Source organism: Anastrepha ludens, chromosome 3 (assembly GCF_028408465.1).
Source record: "Anastrepha ludens isolate Willacy chromosome 3, idAnaLude1.1, whole genome shotgun sequence".
NCBI lineage: Eukaryota > Metazoa > Arthropoda > Insecta > Diptera > Tephritidae > Anastrepha > Anastrepha ludens.
Genome location: NC_071499.1, coordinates 95,088,963 through 95,106,581, shown reverse-complemented (window position 1 = coordinate 95,106,581; position 17,619 = coordinate 95,088,963). Strand labels below are relative to the sequence as shown.

Sequence of the window (17,619 nt, the reverse complement as noted above, 5' to 3'; positions counted from 1 at the left end):
ACCTGAACGAAAAACAGTTTTATTAAAGTAGTAAGCCAAAATATTTCAAATTTTCAAAATTGTGAAGCAGAAAAAATCGAAATAATATTTAATATTATTGTTTAAACTACAGTTAACAAGGTAATGTATAAATTCTTTCAATTACTTTCTTCTAATACCGTTACTTTTGGCAATTTTTCTCATGACCAGCCAGCTGTACATTTGTAAGGTAGTAGTATAAATATGGCAAGTAAACTTTCAGAGCAGCAAATTTTCGATATACTCTTAGAAAGTTAATTGTTGAGGGAATGTCAGATGATGAAGACGATATGGAGGAGCAAATTGGGCTAGATTTGGAGGAGGAAACAACCTTATAATTATTTGTTGAAGAAGAACCTTCCATACCCGAAGTTCTGCAGCAAACACAAAAGAGAAAATTTAAATGGTTTTCAAAAAACTTTACCAATTCTTCTGATTGTCCTGACGAACTTGAATGGGATGTTGAATATAGATAGATATGGACACCTTATAATTATTTTTGTGAATATTTCAACGACGATTTCTGGAGTTTGGTTTCAGAAAAAAGTAATATTCACGCTCATCAAAACAACAACCGTTTAAACGCAACTCCTTCTGAGTACAAAAAGCTTGTAGGAGCTCATATTATAGCGGGGTGCATGAAAGTTCCAAGGAGGTATGTATTACGACCTCAAATAAAAGTTCCAGCTATCACCCAAATCCCTAGAGATCGATTTTTCAAGTTGAGAAATGCCATGCATTTTGTTGACAATATGTCAGTTACCGAAGAGGATAAAAAAGATAAACTTTGGAGAATTCGACCAGTACTAGACGTTTTGTTGGGAAAGTGTAGATCGATACCTAAGCCCAATAAATGTAGCATCGACGAGCAAATGATTCCATTTTCAGGAAAAACGAGTCTTAAACAATTCGTAAAAGGTAAACCAAATCCAGTGGGATTGGAAATTTTGTTTTAGCATCGACTGATGGTTTGATACTGGACTTTTTTATATATATTACCAAAGGGCAAATACATGGCCCGACGGAAAGCCTGATAAATATTTAGGAATTGGTGGTACGGTGGTAAAAAAACTTTCACCTCAATAAAAGTTGTGAGATATACATACATTGACCGCTATTTTACCTCTATAGCTATTCTCGAGTATTTGTTGGATAAAGGTATATTTGCAACAGGTACTATTCAACTTAACTGAGTGCCTAAGGAACTTCGGGCAAAGTTATCGAACGACAAAGCGTTGTTAAAAAAGGGAAGAGGTAGCTTCGAAGAATTCATAAGAGAAGATAATAAAATGTGCGTTGTTAAGTGAATGGATAGTCGCTCTGTATTAATAGCTTCAACATCGAGGGGATCACATCCTCTTCAATCCGCTCGACGATGGGATAAAGTAGGCAGAAAATACATCAACATCGATTGTTCAAATGCGATTTTACGTTATAACCAATGCATGGGAGGAGTAGATTTAGCGGATAGGTACATCTCCTATTACAGGATTGCTATTCGCACCAAAAAGTCGCCTTTAAAGGTATTTTGACACTTTGTCGATGTCGCTGCATGCAACTCGTGGATTTTGTATAAAAGAGATAAATATGCATGTGGTGAAAACAAAAAAAATATCATGGATCTTCTTGGCTTCAAGTTCTATATCGCAGAATGTTTAATTGCTGATGCTACCATAGCTAAGGAGGGAGAGTCCTCATCAGATATAGAGTATGAACCTCCGACAAAAAAAGTTTAAAGAAAAGTAAAACCGTTGCCGCCGAAAGATGTACGCACAACGCAGAATAGACATTTACCAATTTGTGCCGTCTCTGACAAAAACGAGTTTATGCGTTGCCGTAAAGAAGGATGCAATCAAAAGACTCGTTTTAAATGCATTTCTTGTGACATATTTCTGTGCATCAATACCGATCGGCATTGCTGCATGGAGTTTCACTCTTAAGTGCTCATTATTGTTCTATTAATACTAGAATCATTTTATAATACCATTTTAATTAACTTGGTATTGAAAGTTTACACTTTTTTATGAATTTAAAAGTAATATGAATTAAATAAAATGAATGCTTTACGTTTTTGGTATTATAACGTTTTTTACTCAACTTAGTTACAAATGTTCAGCGGGCTGCACCTGCAATATATCATAATCCTTTCGTCCTTCATATACTTGAAACAAATTTTTTCTCTTAATTTTGAAGCTGTAGTTATAAAAAACACTTTTTTAAAGAAAGTGAATGCTTTTTTTTCTCGGGACCGAGGAGGATATGATACATTTTTTTCCTCTTAAAAAAACAATATTTAATATACAGGGTATACCATTTAAACCGCAATAATACATATTTTTTTTTATAAAAGGCATCTCAAGACTCAACTCAAAGTGAGTTTCTGAAGACTTTGTCACAACATTAAATTTTGAAATATATTTGCTACGAATTTTAAGTAAAATATGACTCAAAACTAATTGAAAAACAATCGCACAACTGCGCAGACTTCTGGTAACCTTTCGTCGCACAGTGTGACTTTTTTCACTTTTAGGATGCCAAAATTAATAACAGCCAAACCAATGGAGCAATTCATTTCAAATTTTGCAGTGTGGTTGCAGATACCTAAATCTGGTTTGAGAATAAAAATGGGCGTAATACGCCCACTTTTTCTCCTTGCCCACATATAAGATAAAATTTCACATAATCATATTTTCTACTTTAAAAGCATTTTGCAGTGCCAATTTAAATACAAATTGTTTAGATTTCTTAACTTTAGCTTAGATACTTATGACTAATATTTAAAAGATTTCATTCAGCCCCTGGGCACCTTTTTATACTACATTATACTGCTCAATGAAGGAGAGAATCACAAATTGTTTCAATGATAAATATGTCACTAATCTTTATTTTATTAATAGTAAGCCAATAAAGAGTTTCTAAGGATTAAACATAACAAAACATAAACACTTATTCGAAAGTAATTATTCATAATACTTCTTCCTGGGCCAGCAAAGCAATTACATCTTGAGGCAAAGTCCGGCGCTTGGTTTTCGATGGCTTACGTAAGCTGCAAATGTAGGGATCGGATGATATTAGAAGCCTGTGCAATAAATCCTCATTGGTTTGAGTTCGTGAACTTTTCATTGTATACCATTCGCGATAATTTCTGACATCTTTATTTCTCGATTCTTGCGCTTCTTCGGAAAGCTGACCAATAGGAACCATGCATGACGATATTATATGTCTTGAATGGAACAGTATTTTATGCAGACTGACTGGCATATTGTACCACTCATATTCCCTCAAATAAAGATCGCGTGTGTCTCTCACGTATACCTCAAAGACCTCAGCATTTATCTGAAATTCACACCCTAAGCAAGACAATATGGTGAAAAGCCTTTTTAAGAGACATAAGTTAATGCCTGTAATTGTAATGTCTGCAGTAACTTTTGCATTACTAAAAACACGTCGTGTTGTGTTTCCGTCATTTGTATTGCCAGATTTCTCTTTTGGCATATCAATTAAAAGCCCAGTTTCGTTTCTAAATCTGCTTTGAATGCTTTCCTTCCTCTGTTTCAGTTTTTCCTTATTTTCGGCGCCTCTTACACACCATGTCCTTAGTTCCAACCGATATGCAATGTGCAACATACACTCCATGCACCATATCCATGAGTGAAGTGGTGAAATACCAACAAAGCGCTAAAATTATTCATATCCTTCGCTGAAGCACCACATATATAACACGCTTGAGATGAGGTATATGCTGAAAGTGCATTACATACTTTACCGTCAATCATACACAAAATTAGTGTACTAGTAACTTTAAAGTTTAAATTTTCCATCTTAATTATTGTAGAAGAAGATTAGAAATTTGGTCTTCCACAATCTTTACTTCTCTCACAATAGCATCTCGCGTTTCTTTTTCAAACAAAAATTTAATGGGACGGCAATATCTGGTTGATGATGGAACAGGGTTCCTCCTACGTTCATTAACTAGAGTATACATTTGGAGAAGTACGAGTGAAACAAAAAACATGCTGCTATCAGATTGATTTTCTTCGCTGCACTTTTGCTTATACCGTTTTTGCTCCGAGCCATCGCAACCCCATTTGAAAGTCACGAAAACTTCTTGAATACTGGGAATCGACAGCAGTACTTCTTTTTGTGCGTTACACAACCTTTTTATACTATGATCAATAAGCGCTTGCAACTCAATTCCAGCATACGTTTCGGTTACTGTGATTTTTTCTGGGTAACATAAAGCTTTGGACTTTTTTATGCAGTTATACGACGGATATAATTTGGGATTTATTTCTTTTGTATGCTGTCTATGCATATTATAGTCATGAGTTGAATAATTTGCATCTATTATCAGCGCAAGTGCTTGGTCTGGCGATAAACTTTTGTTGCGCTCTTTCGAAAGTCGAGATTTTTTCAACACAGTACCTCTTGACGGTGAAGACAAACACAGCTCTTTAAATAATATTGTTCGCTATTTGATACTGCTAAAAGACTCTTTGCATTTCTTTTCTTTGTGCGAAGAGAAGAATCGGAAAACGCCACATGGAACTCGATGGACCAATATAAGTTTTTCTCAGTAAAATATCAAAAATAATATTAAGCTATAGCTGTTTTAGTGATATTTTACTGAGCGGATTTGTATCGATAGTAAAAACTTTATAATCCTCTTACTTACCCCTGAAGTACAAAATTTTTGAAATTTAATCAGCAAATACTCAATTTTATGAAATTGATACTTATTCGTATTATATCTTTTGACAAACTTCACAGCGATGTTCGGATAATAAATAAAAATTATTCAATTGACGCACCGGCTTGTGTTTGTAAGCGGTTATCTTTCTTAAAACTATAGTTTTGATAAATTTTGAGTACACTGTCGTAAAATTTGGTCATTTTTACACAACATACCGAAAGAAAATCATTTTCGCAGACCTTTTTTTTTTTAATTTTGGCATCCTAAAACGATAAAAAGTCACAGTGTGCGTCGTCGAGATTTTGTCGTTTAACTTTAAGTTTATTTTAGAGTATTTACCAAGGACCGAAAATAATCATTGTTTTTAAAGCTTCCATGAAAAAAGTCAAAAGCTTTCAGATATCGTAGAACAGTTTATATTTACGGTATTTATGTACATACTTTTTGTATTTTTTTTAATCTTTTACGCATATCTATTGTATCAAAATTATTTTTAACAATCAAAATCGATTTTTGATTAGTCGCTCAGAAATGGAGTAAGAACCCAAAATCATTTTCTTTAAATCACAAATTTATTTGAAAATTATTTCGTAAAGCGAAAACAACACTTGACAAATGGATTTTATTTTCGACAAAATAAATATATTTGACCTGGTCTACGAAAAGGTACCTTACGTGCGAAAACAAGTTTTCAAGAAAACAGCAGTTAAAGTTTAAACTTCTAAAAACCCTTGTAACTCTTTTAAATATTAATATTTTTCAATCCGGTTTGGCTTATTTTCTTAAGCATAGATCGCAATAAAATCACAGAAGCTGTGAAAAACATTTTTTTAATAAAAATAAATAAGAAAAAGTTAATGCAAATCGCATTACCGATAAAAGAATTAGCACCAAAGAAACGAAAGGCAAATGATAGTTTAGATGTTCTCAAACCTGAAGCAGAAAAAAGTCCATCTTCTTTACAACCAATACGTAAAAAAATCCTGAGAAAGACGGCGACGAAAAAAAATATAAAAACTTGAAAAACGTAAATTTTTGTGCATAATATTTTATAATAATGTCGATATATTTTCATTATTTTAGTTTTTAAATAGAATCAGTTTTTTTGTACATGTACTATTCCTTCTCTTCACTCTGAAAAACCTTTTAATAAACTTGTCAAAAAATCAAAGACCCTAAAAATCCCCGACTAAAAAATTTCAAACGAATCCAATGAATTTTGCGTTTCGAAAACCATATTGGATCCATCATGTAGAATCTTTTAAATTTGATATTGGATTCGCAATTAGCGACACCAAAAACCCCTAAATAACGAGTTTAGAAAGGATTCGATGCATTTTTTAAAATTTGTCCGCCATATTGGATCAGCTATTTTGATTTTTTTTAATCTCACAACAGATTCGTAATCAGCGACCTCCAAAACCCCCGAGTGAAAAGTTTCTAGCGGATCTGATGCATTTTGAAAAAATATGTCCCCCATATTGGATCCGCTATATTGAATTTCTGAAATCTGATAACGGATTCGTAATCAGCAACGCCAAAAACCCCCGTGTATTCAATCTTAAGAGGATCCGTTAAATTTTAAAGAACATGTCCGACATATTGGATCAGCCATTTTGATTTTAAACCTCGCAAACCCCCGAGTAATAGTTTTTAAATATTTTAATTAACTTTTGATGTTGAAACAATGCCACAATTCGTGACAAAAATTTTGACAAATCCTTAAAAACCATCATTTATAAAGTTATGAATACATTTCTTGTAACAAATTTTTTGAAACCAGACTTGAGTATCGTATTCATTACACCTCAGACTGTCCTGGAATGGTTCAGTTTTTAATTTGCACAAATTATTGTCTTGGTTATTCTAATTTGTATCATGACAAAAAAATCAGTCTTTTTCGTACTTGTACTTTTATTTTTTTTTACATTTAACAAACTTCTAAACAAATTATGACTTTCTGGTTTTCACCATTTTTAAGAGCCTTTCACACACTATTCGAATCAACAAAAAAGTGAAAAACGATTTTTTGACACGTAAGGCACCTTCTCATAGACCAGGTCACATATATGAATGTACTTTCTAGACAATACAACAAAACTCAAAAATTTATTTTTATTATTTCAATTTTAAACTTTCAAAATGATGATTGAATATAAATTCTTTTGATAAATCTTTATTACGTTTTTTATTATATGGTTGTTTTCGATATACCGCGTTGTATAACGACCTCAATATTCAAATCGTTAATTTGGAGCCTGAAATTTTCTAGCCTCCTCTTCCATAAGTCGAGTATCTTTCCGACTATTCCCAAATACATTACAAAAGCAGTTACGCAAACAGTAAGCCTTTCGGGGTTTGATTAGCAAAGTGTGGATCAATAAAATCTGCCTGGATCCAACAATGCCAGGGTGATGCTGTTGCTATTTTGAATTATATGCAGTTCACTGTGGCACCTAGTACTATCGCTTTACTGCTGTTGAAAGTTCGAACTTTTATAAATGCAATATTTACCAAAATATTATCATTGACCATCGTAATACATGTATTAGGGTGCTTCGAAAATATATTTGACCAGACACTCTCTCTCAAATTTCCGGGAGTAAAAACGACCATAATACCTGGGTTTGGCGCGTAGTATTTTATTCCGTCTCTGAACGACAAATAGTTATTTTACGAAGCTTTTTGGTAGGAAGCACTCGGAAATCAGCTGCTTTAAAAAAAAGATTTTAATGATATTTTATTGCAAAGCTACTAGGTTCCAGCCATGCTTAAGGAACTGTACTATATATATACTCGTACACTCGTTTTTTGGTTTTTAAAAAGTTGTCTGCCCCATTATACTAAAGCAATGTATTAATAATTCCCTCTGGGGCATTATTTTGGCACGATTTTGTGTTTTATTTGTTTTTTGTTTCTTGAAATAGAAATTAACGAATTAAAATAAGAGTGTGGTTTAAAATCAGCATCTCAAAATGTGTTGCTAACGCAGGGGCACAATGGCTGCCGACCCCTAGATGCCACTACATAGCCAACAACATTTTATTAAGATTTCGCTTGACTGAAATTCGTATATATGTAAAACAACCTTTTCCAAAAATGTTTCAGAATTCATGAAAGTAACCAAATATCGAGGTCTCATATTTTTATACAATTGTGAAAAAGATAGGGCTTTATGAGAAGACAAGGCCCCAAAAATTTATTTCATGCAAAAACTGGTTATCCACTTTTCTAAATCGTTGTTAATAATTCCGATATCCTTTTATGCCTTGCTTTCGTAGCTTTTTTATAATACATTATTTACTTTTAAGCCATCTACAGAAAGAAAAATATATATTCTAATAGAACGTAGCAAAATGTAAACAATTTATACTAATTTATAAGTAGTATACTAATTTATAAGTAGTAAATATGGAACTCTCAATGGATTTTTACTCAAAATTTAAATATTGGTTTAAGAAATAAAAAAATCAGTAACTACTGTAGCATAGGAATCTCCAATTCTAACCAAAATTCCTTACATACACGCCTCGTGGCAGCCAGCACAGCGATTCTTTTAACCACCAGGGTGCTTAGTATGCATCTGTATTTTCCTTTGACTGTATCACAGACAACACAAACAGCCAACAAAGTAAAAACAAACATTGCGAAAATTCCTGTTTTTGTTACTGTTTTGAGCTACTATACCCCAGCAATGCGTCTAAGAGACAGACACATACGCGCACAGAACCGCACTATTTCGCTTTCAACTATTTTCATACTTCAACTACTTTTGCCACATTTCTTTTTGTTCTTCTTCTGAGTTGCCTTGTAGTAGCTCGATTTTTTGTTTTCGCTTTTCTTTTTGCTTTGTTGTCTATTTACGCGCTTAACTTTGCCTCACTAGTAACCTACATGCGAGCCGCTTTTACTTTATTTGAACTCGCTGGCTGCCGTAAAGAATTGTTTGCTTTGGCTGTCGGCTGCCTGTTTAGTTGGTTACTCATACGCCATGGGTTGCCTGCTCCTTTCTTAGATTGACAAGTAGACAAACATGCTTGTTATTGTCGCCGGTGATGTGAATAGCATTGGTGCTGAGTACGGAATGGCGCAAGCCAAATGTGCCACTGCGTTTCGATTTTTATTTTTCTTTCGCATGTTAAGCCATTCAAGGGGCACAAAGCGAAAACACGAGCGGTTAACGACTTGCGACGGTCTAGCTGATACTATCAACAAGCTTTTGTGACTGCGTTTGGCACAAATTGTAATTTAACTGAGAAATCGAGAAAAGTTTGCTTTTCATTTCATCCGCGATTGCCGTACGTTTCACTATACGTTTTACTGCACAAATATACCAATATTTTTCTTATATTTAGATCCGCTTCTTCTCTCAATTTGAATTATTATTTGCCAATGCTAAAATCAAGGGTTTTCCAATAACAGGTATTATTGGTGAATGGATTGCGCTATCGAGAGGTGACTAACGATTTTTATGGCCGGAATAGGATGGTATAGATCTGGACAACGTTTATTTTCAACAAGACGGCGCTACGTGCCACACAAGCAACGAAACCATTGATCTTTTATGGGAAAAGATTTCGGACCGTGTTATCTCTCGAAGAGGTGATCACAATTGGCCACCAAGATCTTGTGATTTAACACCTTGTGACTTTTTTTTTGAAAGAGAAGGTCTACGCCAAGAGCCCAGGGTTGATTCAAGACCTCAAAAATGGAATTTGTGCGGCTATCGAGGACATAGGGCAGCCATTTTCCAATTCGGTTATGGAAAATTTTATGAGAAGGATAGTGTCCTGTACGCGTGGTCGTGGTAGTCATTTGCCTTATGTTATTTTTCACTATTCACGGCTTACTTTCTTCTTTATAATGAAATAAACATCCGATCATTTATATTAAAAAATAGAATTTTTCTTTGAATATCAAAATAACACCTCTTATTGAAAACCCCTTTATTATGCCTTTAAAACTTTCTCCACGATTTGGAACATTTTCTTCCGATAAGAATGGTCGCTTAGATGATATTCGATAACATTTTTTTACGGAAGGCCCGGAACCATTACACAGTGGAGGTTGATTTAGCACTTCCCACAGTTTTTAAGATTTATTGCACTGACATGTATGCCAAATAACATGAAGGTGCGTGAAATAGCTGGGAACATATGAGGAATAGTGATTTCCTCTCAAACGCGGACGTTGTTCGCCTTTTTTTCCGGAAGTACTTTATGGCCCTTGGCCGTTGTTAAAGGAAAACTGCACAATTTCTTTCTTAAAAAAGTGCAAGACAGATGGAGTTCTATCTTATCGTGTACTGTCACAAAAAGACTTTGGCCTCAGTACGACAGAAGCAGGACGTGTAAGGTGTTGGAGATCCCCAACTATTCAATTTCCAAACTCATAGTAGTATTCCCCAGCCACTGGGTGATCCGAACTCAAGCTTAGACCTCCGTACAACCTACATTGCAGGGGCTGTAAATTTGTTCAACATTTCTTTACACCATTCGACACGAGTCCTTTTCAGGCAATTGTCAACTTTGCGGTATCCAACGAGAACAAATCTTCCTGATCACCAAATATTGAATATATGATGATCCAAATAATGCCCAATGACTCAGTTTTGTGGTATGTCATATGACGAACTTGCGTTATCAGTTAACGCTCAGAATCGATTGTTTTTGACAGAGAAATCGTTTTTGGACGGCCTTCACGATATTAATTTTGAAGGGATCGACGGTCACATTGGCACTTCTTGTGCCAGCGCTTCGCAGTGGCCAAGTGTAGCGCTTCAACCCCAAAAGTCAAAGTAAATTGATCAATACACAGCTGTATTCGATATTCGTGCTGATGATTTGTGTTTTAAGTGGTGCTCTGAGAACAAATCAATAAAAACGACCAATTAAGCTCTAAGTTGGGATTCCACACATAGGTTACTCGACAAGTACTGTAGAAAATGTGTGCGAAGTGAACGAGATAGCAACAATTCAAAAACAACTTAATACCGTTTTGGGCAGCAGGGTGGTGGAAATACAGAGAAAATTAAAAAAACTCCAAATTGAAAACGAAAACTTAAAAAATAAAATCAAAAATGTTGAAAACATGTACACGTAACGAGATAACTGTGCTCAAAGGTTGCTCAAAGCATTTCAGGAAACTCGTTCGGTGAAGGATAGAAAAAGGGTATACAAGTCCTTGTACGATGTGTTGAGAATATTGTTCCTGTAACGCAAGGTGTTGCTAAACAACTTGAACATCGATATCTACACATACTCACTAATTAGGCTTTCATGAATCGCTTGTTTGACAAATTTTACCTTTAGACGTGCTTATGGTGAACATTTAAATAATGTCACGTTTCACATACAATTGTTAAGGGCCATATTTTGAATAGAAATAGTGAAATCCTAGCCCGTGTTTTTTGAAAGTTCCTTCACATTATTGTAAGCTAGACTTATATCACATTTTGAACTGCTTAAGGGAGAGAAATCATTGAAGCGCTTTGATGCTGGCTCGCCCTTATGGACAAAATTATTCTAAGCTCCAAGAAATTGTGCACTCTTGGCCATTATTAAAAAAGATGGATTTGTATAATGATTAGCGGTGTGTATCAAGACGTTCATTTAACATTTTGACCTCCTTCGACTGTACCCCTTTCATAAGAATTCTCAATCACTTTTTGATTAGTTGTCTGATTTCGACTACTACGCTTACTAGGAATATCAAAATCCCTTAGTTTGGTTATCTTTAAATCATATAAGAATGAGTTAATAAATGTTACATTTAAATTTTAATTTTTAGCTATTCATTACACAGGTCACCAAAAAAAAAAAAAAATCTGCGGCAATAATTTTGTTAATGGTTTTCATTAGCACTTGTATTATATATGTATATTGAGTATGAAATTACATTTTTTGAATTGACTCTGGTTCTTGAGATAAACGCAAAATTAAAAATTACTAAAAAAATTTAAAGTGCCCTCCTACAGTTGCACTAATTTGATTAAACCTAACTACGGTTTCGTTATCTGTTTGCATATTTAGGTACAACAATTTCACTTATTTGCTGTTAGACTCAGAAGTTATCAGTTAGTGTCATTTTTCAGTTTTAAAGAAATTGTTGTCTCGAAAATATGAGTTCGTCACGAAAACCTTGTGTTAAAGATTGCAACAGTTTTTGTTATATATGTGGCAAATTTTGTTCACAAAAGCAAAGAAAACAGATCACAGAGTTTGTGAAAACAACCTACCAAGCATACTTTGGGGTAAAGTATGTACAAAAGAATAAATATTGGGTGCCCAATATTGTGTGTAAGTCTTGTGTAGAATCTTTGCGATACTGGAGCCAAGGAGGACGTAAAGGGCTTCAATTCGGAGTACCGATGATGTGGAATGAGCCAACGAATCATTTTAATGACTGTTATTTCTGTGCAGTAAAAGTGAAAGGTACAAACCGTTTTAAGAAACAGAATTGGGTTTATCCTAACATTAAATCAGTTAGACCCCCAGTATTGCACAGTGACAATTTACCAATTCCTGTATTTACAGGGCCATCTTCTGCTAACTGTAATGACATTGAAATGTTAGAGAATTCTGACAATCAAGCAAGCAGCAGTGAAAGCGAGTTCGAAGAAAGTAGTTGTATGAAACAAGGATTTTCGCAAGCAGAGCTTAGCGACTTGGTTCGTGATTTAAATTTATCAAAAAAATCTGCCGAAATTCTTGCTTCAAGACTAAAAGAAAAACAAGGTCTTCAACCTGGCGTTACCATCACATTCTTTAGGACCAGAGAGCAAGAACTTCTTCCTTTCTTTCAAGAAGAATACAAGCTTGTATTTTGTAACAATGTTTCTGGTCTGTTAAATTGTATGGGGCATCCTGAATATAATCCTGAACATTGGAGACTTTTTATAGATAGCTCAAAAAGAAGTCTGAAATGTGCATTGCTGCACAATGGAAATAAATTTGCTTCGGTTCCAATTGGTCATTCAACGAAACTAAACGAAGAATACCAAAATATTACAATAAAATTGTTCTAGAAAAGATTTCATACGCCCAACATCAATGGTCAGTATGTGTAGACTTAAAGATGGTGAATTTTTTATTAGGTCAGCAAGGTGGGTGTACTAAATACCCCTGTTTCATATGTCTATGGGATAGTCGCGCAAAAAAAGAACATTGGACTAGAAAGGTTTGGCCTTTGAGAGAAAATATGGAAGTAGGAAAAGCAAATGTGGTTCATGAACCACTGATAAGCCGAGAAAATATTCTTCTTCCACCACTTCACATCAAGCTTGGGCTAATGAAACAGTTTATCAAAGCCCTTGATAAGACCGGTGACTGTTTTAAATATGTGTGTCAAAAATTTCCGTCTTTAAGTATGGAAAAATTAAAAGCAGGTGTCTTTGATGGGCCGCAGATCCGTACTCTTATAAAAGACATTGAATTTATAAACCATATGTCACAAATTGAATCTAAAGCATGGCTAAGCTTTGTCTTAGTAGTCAAAAATTTGTTGGGGAATCATAAGGCACCAGATTACCAAAAACTAGTTGATGAAATGCTTCGAAATTTCTGCAGTTTAGGAGCTAATATGAGCATTAAATTGCATTTCCTTCATAGCCATTTGGAAAAATTCCCGAAAAACTTGGGCGATTATAGTGAGGAACAGGGAGAACGGTTCCACTAGGATATAAAAATAATGGAAGAAAGGTACCAAGGTCGATGGGACTGCCACATGATGGCAGACTACTGCTGGACCTTATTAAGGGATTGTCCTAAGCAAAACCATAACGGAAAAGCCAACAGAAAAACTTTTTTGTAATGTTTTTAAATTATTTAAGTGAAATATATTAATTTTTAATGAAATATATTAATAAAAATATTTTTTTAGTGCATATTGGTATTTTAATACTGTTTTTTTTTCAGTGAAATAGATAATAGTCTTTATCTCAAAAACTAGAGCCAATTTGAGAAATCTAATTTTTTTCTATTGTAGTATTCAGCACACTAGTCTCACACAGAATTGACTTAAACCAACCCTGCCGCAAAATGACTGTTCCCCAGTGTTTTTACTTTGTATTTAATGCTTTATTTCAGTTTTTATTTTATTTGTATTTTGTTAAGTTCCTTTCATTAGACAAGTTTTATGATTAGAATAGCAATTTGTCCGACTAGATTCCTTTATCTGTGAAGTGTAAGCGGTTTGTTTTGGAATATGTCAGGAAAAAATCCTAACCTCAAATAAGCAACTTCACGCGCTTGAACACATGCACCCATACACATGTTTGCATATGTTTACACAAAGTAAACAAGCAAATGTGTCTTTTTAACTCATTTTCGAAAACGTTTTTCACGTTAATATCGCGTTTTTGCCATCAGCCTTTGCTGACACATTTTTGTAACACATACACACACATACTCGTATATGCATATGTTTTTCTACTCATTCACTTTTTAAATATTTACACAAGCACTAAGCTCCGTTTTCTTAGTTTACTTTGCCACTTTGCTATTTACTTACATTTATTTCCTTGTACATATTTAACTTTTCTATTTTCTGTACTTCAGTTTTGTAAATCACTTTTCTTTGTACAATTCGAAGCAGTTCTTATTCAACTTTTTTATACTTTTTATTTGCTCCCTTTTCAGCGCTCTCATTAAAACTTAAGCCTGCTTCTTATATGCAACTTTTCTTATGAGTGTTTTGTTGTAATTTTTTAAGTTGTTTTTTACATGCTTCATGCACCACTTGCACTTCCACTTTGTTGCCGAAGTCTTTTGCTGGGATCTTCAAGTGGTTTACCCTCCCGGTCGGGCACATTATTCAACTCGTGTGTGTGCTGGCAATAATGCGCACAAACGTACGTTTATACAAGTACATGTTTTTAAATATACGATTGTTAATATACATACATATTTACGCCTGTACATACATACACCCACAGAGACAAAGTTCTGCCATGCTTGGTGGTATTTCCACCGCAGTTTCCGGTCTTTTATTTACAGCTTGGTCCTGCCTGCAATAAAAGGTAAGTAAAACAAAGGGAAATTTTATTACGTTTTCAATTGTATTGTCTTTTTTTCATATACATTAGGGCAGTTAAATAGAGTTCAAAGCATTCGACTAACAAAATTATGGGTTTGTCAAATGTGTCACTCTCAACAAAGCCAAGTAAATTTGCCATTAGTGGCAGCAGATTTAACGTAACGAGGCAATAGTGCAACAGGTAAATAGCGACAATATGAAGAAACGTATTCAACGGCTTTTTATTAAAATGAATGAAACCCCGTAAAAATTTACTTTAAGTTATAATTTTCATTTTAATTTTGATTACACAATATTTCACAGGTATACTTTATTTTTTTACAATACACTGATGACAGAGAAGGGTGATCAAAAACATAAAATAAGTCATATAAGTGCAAAAATACTATCAACAATTTTAATAAAATATATATATTTCCGATTTGCACAGTGTCTAAAACTAAATAGACCCAAAACTTAATTCAATGCGACTATCATTTGTTATATATTTGGCCAAGTGCGTCTTGTACGTCCCGATGTTGCCCAGCGATATCCCATGAGCTTTGAACGGCAGACGGTTTTTATTATAAATTGTTTCATAGCAGAAAGCACTCGAAGGTTTGCTTGCGAAACGAATTGAGCTCATTGCATGAAAGAACAAAAATTAAAAATACAATTGATATTTTAAGTCCTCCTTACCTTGAATTTCATATTTTTTGGGGATATACCTATTAATCAGATGCTTGAAGAAATATAAGAAAATATTAAAACGAAGATTTTACCAACCATCGGCGATTCAAGAAATAGTGAAGTGAATATACTTATTCACTCGTGGCCCCACAGTGATATTATACTTATACTTGTAGGTATAATAAAACTAAGAAAAGTGGTATAGGAGAAATTTCCAATACACCCCCAAAATCTCATTTTATGACCGTAAAACCGTTTTTCGTTAGGTTGATGTGAAGAATCACTCCTAACTTCGCCAATTTCCATCCGATTTCGAATTTTTTTTTTAGTTCGAAAGAACAAAAAGAAGCCTTTTTGACAGTTTGACTGACGAGACTGTAGACGGAAGTATTTAGAATTTTTTTATTTTTTCTCTATTTTTTCGACTTTGACATAATTTTTACGATATTATCCGATATTGAGGATGTTTTTTAGTACACTACGGTTATAGCAAATTTAATTCTGCGTCGAATGAGCTTTATTTGACTGTAATTGAATTAAAATTAATAGAGTTGTGTGGGTTTTAAGATTTTATTTTTTTTTTACTAATTTGGTATGTAGGTATAGCTTACGCATACAGTGTTATCAGCAAATTTTTTTTAGGCATTTTTTAAATTTTAAAACTTTGTTTCGCATATCAACTGTAGTTTTTTTTTGATTTAGGCAAGTGCTTCTATTTGAAATTGAAGTGCAACATATGGACAAATGAATTTTTGGTAAACAAATTTTAATTTATGGAACATTACGAGTATTTTCTATTTTGTACATGTTTTAATTGTCAGAAAGATTTCGTAAGTTAAACCGCAGTAATTGGGAAACAAGTGCCAAAAGTGAGGTGGTAAGGTTTGCGTGGCTACGAGTGTATATATAAGTATTATATAGCGGTACAAAATCTGTTGCCATGTATTCTGTTTGCATACACTTTTTATAGAACATCTAAGAAACGAATTTTCCCTTAGTGCAATGAAATCCCTATTTAGAAGCTGCAAGTTAAATGTAACACTAAAAACAAGCTGCAAGGCACCTGTTGTCGCTGCTTTAAATAGTTAGACTTAAGCCAACAACTAGTAAATAAAATAAGTATTTTTTGAGCATTTTTTAAGCTTTTCTAGACAGTGGTTACACTATTCTTGGAAGCTGCATCTTAGTGTAAAGCGTGGATGAGGAGAGAATATTAAACGCATCTTCTGATCAGTCAGCACTTAGTCTCGTCAGATATGTACATAAATCTTAGTTAAGGCCCGATGTAGTCCATGCATATATGAGTATATATAGTCTAAATGTACAAATATAGGTTGGCCAAAAAGTCTTGCGGTATTTTTATTGAATTTTCAATTGTTCATAAAATTGGTTATAATAAGGCGATTTAAGTCAAATATGCGCCGTTTTGTTCGATGACGAGTTCCCAACGAGATGCCAACTTCATAATGCCCCTCTTATAGAAGCTCGCTTCCCTGTTGTCAAAAAACTCGGAGAACCAATTTTCACAGGACTCTCTTGTGGACAACTTCCGACTACCAAGCTCGTTCGCCATGGACAGAAATAGGTGGTAATCACTTGGTGCGAGATCCGGACTATACGGTGGATGCAAAAGAACCTCCCATCCGAGCTCCCGGAGCTTCTGGCGCGTCACCAAAGATGTGTGTGGCCTGGCGTTGTCCTGATGGAAGACAATTCGGCCTCTGTTTATCAAAGATGGCTTCTTCTGCATGAGTGCTACATTCAAGCGGTCCAGTTGTTGGCAGTACAGGTCCGAATTGAGCGTTTGACCATAGGGGAGTAGCTCATAGTGGATGATTCCCTGCCAATCCCAGCAAACACACAGAGGAACCTTCTTGGCCGTCAATCCAGGCTTGGCCACCGTCTGGGCAGCTTCACCGCTTTTCGATCACGACCGTTTGCGCTTCACGTTGTCGTAAGTGACCCACTTTTCATCGCCAGTCACCATCCGCTTCAAAAACGGGTCGATTTTGTTGCGATTCAGAAGCGATTCGCATGCATCCATACGGGCAAAAATGTTTTTTTGCGTCAAGTCGTGTGGCACCCATACATCGAGCTTCTTTTTGAATCCAAGATTCTTCAAATGGTTTATAACGGTTTGATGACTCATGCCCAACTCTTGGCCGATGCTACGGCTGCTACTATGCCGGTCTCTTTCGATCAAT

The 17,619-nt window shown here is 34.7% G+C and overlaps 1 protein-coding gene across 2 annotated transcripts in view; it reads right to left on the bottom strand.

Annotated features, from left to right (window-relative positions):
* LOC128858506 (uncharacterized) overlaps positions 1 to 17,619 on the bottom strand; it is a 200,779-nt gene that overhangs the window by 101,574 nt on the left and 81,586 nt on the right. For both annotated transcript variants that reach the window (XM_054094858.1, XM_054094859.1), the window contains exon 2: positions 14,614 to 14,717. The gene's annotated coding sequence lies outside the window, so the exon portion shown is untranslated. The remainder of the gene's footprint in view (positions 1 to 14,613; positions 14,718 to 17,619) is intronic.